The sequence below is a fragment of the Schistocerca nitens genome, chromosome 7, assembly GCF_023898315.1.
Source record: "Schistocerca nitens isolate TAMUIC-IGC-003100 chromosome 7, iqSchNite1.1, whole genome shotgun sequence".
NCBI lineage: Eukaryota > Metazoa > Arthropoda > Insecta > Orthoptera > Acrididae > Schistocerca > Schistocerca nitens.
In genome coordinates this window covers 307,645,827-307,648,933 of record NC_064620.1, presented here as the reverse complement: position 1 = coordinate 307,648,933, position 3,107 = coordinate 307,645,827, and the positions used below count along the sequence as shown (strand labels likewise).

The 3,107-nt window shown below is 57.5% G+C and overlaps 1 non-coding gene across 1 annotated transcript in view; it reads left to right on the top strand.

Moving 5' to 3' along the window:
* The first annotated feature begins 2,437 nt into the window (after window positions 1-2,437).
* LOC126197296 (small subunit ribosomal RNA) overlaps window positions 2,438-3,107 on the top strand; it is a 1,909-nt gene continuing 1,239 nt past the window's right edge. The window contains exon 1 of the ribosomal RNA XR_007539668.1: window positions 2,438-3,107. This exon is cut by the window's right edge and continues 1,239 nt beyond it. This is a non-coding gene — a ribosomal RNA (small subunit ribosomal RNA).

The following is a 3,107-nucleotide window of genomic DNA, read 5'->3' as shown; positions in this document are numbered from 1 at the left end:
TAACCCGCGTTGCGCCCTAACCTAACCTGCGTTGCGCCCTAACCTAACCCACGTTGCGCCCTAACCTAACCCACGTTGCGCCCTAACCTAACCCACGTTGCGCCCTAACCTAACCCACGTTGCGCCCTAACCTAACCCACGTTGCGCCCTAACCTAACCCACGTTGCGCCCTAACCTAACCCACGTTGCGCCCTAACCTAACCCACGTTGCGCCCTAACCTAACCCACGTTGCGCCCTAACCTAACCCACGTTGCGCCTTAACCTAACCCAAGTTGCGCCTTAACCTAACCCAAGTTGCGCCTTAACCTAACCCAAGTTGCGCCTTAACCTAACCCAAGTTGCGCCTTAACCTAACCCAAGTTGCGCCTTAACCTAACCCAAGTTGCGCCCTAACCTAACCCAAGTTGCGCCCTAACCTAACCCAAGTTGCGCCCTAACCTAACCCAAGTTGCGCCCTAACCTAACCCAAGTTGCGCCCTAACCTAACCCAAGTTGCGCCCTAACCTAACCCAAGTTGCGCCCTAACCTAACCCAAGTTGCGCCCTAACCTAACCCAAGTTGCGCCCTAACCTAACCCAAGTTGCGCCCTAACCTAACCCAAGTTGCGCCCTAACCTAACCCAAGTTGCGCCCTAACCTAACCCAAGTTGCGCCCTAACCTAACCCAAGTTGCGCCCTAACCTAACCCAAGTTGCGCCCTAACCTAACCCAAGTTGCGCCCTAACCTAACCCAAGTTGCGCCCTAACCTAACCCAAGTTGCGCCCTAACCTAACCCAAGTTGCGCCCTAACCTAACCCAAGTTGCGCCCTAACCTAACCCAAGTTGCGCCCTAACCTAACCCAAGTTGCGCCCTAACCTAACCCACGTTGGGCCCTAACCTAACCCACGTTGGGCCCTAACCTAACCCACGTTGGGCCCTAACCTAACCCACGTTGCGCCCTAACCTAACCCACGTTGCGCCCTAACCTAACCCACGTTGCGCCCTAACCTAACCCACGTTGCGCCCTAACCTAACCCACGTTGCGCCCTAACCTGCCCTGTAATTGTTAGTTATATGACTCTAGGAATTCGTGTAGCGTTGCCTAATTGCAACCATCTCAACATAGTTCACTTCGCGCACACTGTGGTGTTCTGCGTATTGATTCATTTTACGGTGCGTACCCTCACATCTTGCGAGTGTTGCTTACTTTCCACATGGTCCCGCTATCCACTGTATTGTGTACTGCAATAGGACGTATATCGCCCCCGCCCCCCCCCCTCCCCTCCTGTCACCTCTAGCTCGTCGGTCAGGAGTTCGCGTGTTGAATGCGCTTCGCAGCTGTGCAATGGCATTCGTATACGTACGCTGGCCACCTTCCACGTGTTCTTTCGTGCACACGTCGCAGCGTGTATGTATGCTGATGGAGTGCGTCGTGACACACAACATCCAGGCATGCAAGACTCGTAGAAGTCGCAAATGTAGATGGATGTCTACGTTTGCTGCCCAAGTTACGCAAATGAACTGGAAATCCGTTGTTGCGCGGTTGTTCGCGCTGGAGGTGAATCGTTGATATCGACGATCGGTACAGGTATTAACCGGTTGCTTCAGCGACACCCGTCATACCCACGAACGTGAGTGGGCATGTGGGTATGAAGCGATACGCGGCGGTGGCTGGGTGGGACCGTCCCCGGCCGGTGAGGGGGGGGCGCCCGGCGTGCTGGCCGCGCGCTGCGTGGGCGCACGCGCGGCAGCCGGCTGGTGGGGGCGCCCAGTGGCAGGCGCGCCGGCTGACGGACGCGGCAGGCGGCGCATCTGCGTGCCGGCGCACCCAGCGCGCGGCGCCGTGCGGCCAAAGTGGGTCCTCCCGGGCCCGGTGCGAAGCGCGGTGGACATCTGCAGTGTGCTGGTCCGATTGAGGACTGTGTGCGTTGAGGATGCGCCGCCGCCCGGCACTCGGCGCCGCGACGCCGTCTGCTGCTCGGTCGCCCCCGCGGTTCTCGCAGGTGGTTTGTATCGCAGCTGTGCGGATGTGTTGGCGCGTGCGCTGTGCTGGGAGAGTTCGCTTTGGCACCCAAGTGGGGCTCTGCCCCTCTGTGGCGCTGGCGTTGGAGCTGCCCGGTCACTGTTTGTGGCCGCGTGTTGTCTCCCGCCGGCAACACCACGACAGCACGCTCCCGGGCCTCTGTCGGCAGCGGCAAGCTCAGTTGGGAGCACGGGTGGTCGCACTGAAAGCGTCTACTCGCCTATCTCCGGGCGATTGCGCCTCTCTCGAACCCGACCAAGTACTTAGGACGGCGCTGCGCGCCGCCGGGACCTGAGAGGGTTTCGAGGTGTATCGTGCAGGGGAGCCCAGCCTCCTCCTGTTTGCAGAATAATTGAGCGGACGCTTGCGTGTTCGCGCGGGCCCCCGGGACACACTCCCGGGCGGCCGGCTGCTCAGCTCTAGTTGACGCAGCTCCCTGGTTGATCCTGCCAGTAGTCATATGCTTGTCTCAAAGATTAAGCCATGCATGTCTCAGTACAAGCCGCATTAAGGTGAAACCGCGAATGGCTCATTAAATCAGTTATGGTTCCTTAGATCGTACCCACGTTACTTGGATAACTGTGGTAATTCTAGAGCTAATACATGCAAACAGAGTCCCGACCAGAGATGGAAGGGACGCTTTTATTAGATCAAAGCCAATCGGTCGGCTCGTCCGGTCCGTTTGCCTTGGTGACTCTGAATAACTTTGGGCTGATCGCACGGTCTTCGTACCGGCGACGCATCTTTCAAATGTCTGCCTTATCAACTGTCGATGGTAGGTTCTGCGCCTACCATGGTTGTAACGGGTAACGGGGAATCAGGGTTCGATTCCGGAGAGGGAGCCTGAGAAACGGCTACCACATCCAAGGAAGGCAGCAGGCGCGCAAATTACCCACTCCCGGCACGGGGAGGTAGTGACGAAAAATAACGATACGGGACTCATCCGAGGCCCCGTAATCGGAATGAGTACACTTTAAATCCTTTAACGAGTATCTATTGGAGGGCAAGTCTGGTGCCAGCAGCCGCGGTAATTCCAGCTCCAATAGCGTATATTAAAGTTGTTGCGGTTAAAAAGCTCGTAGTTGGATTTGTGTCCCACGCTG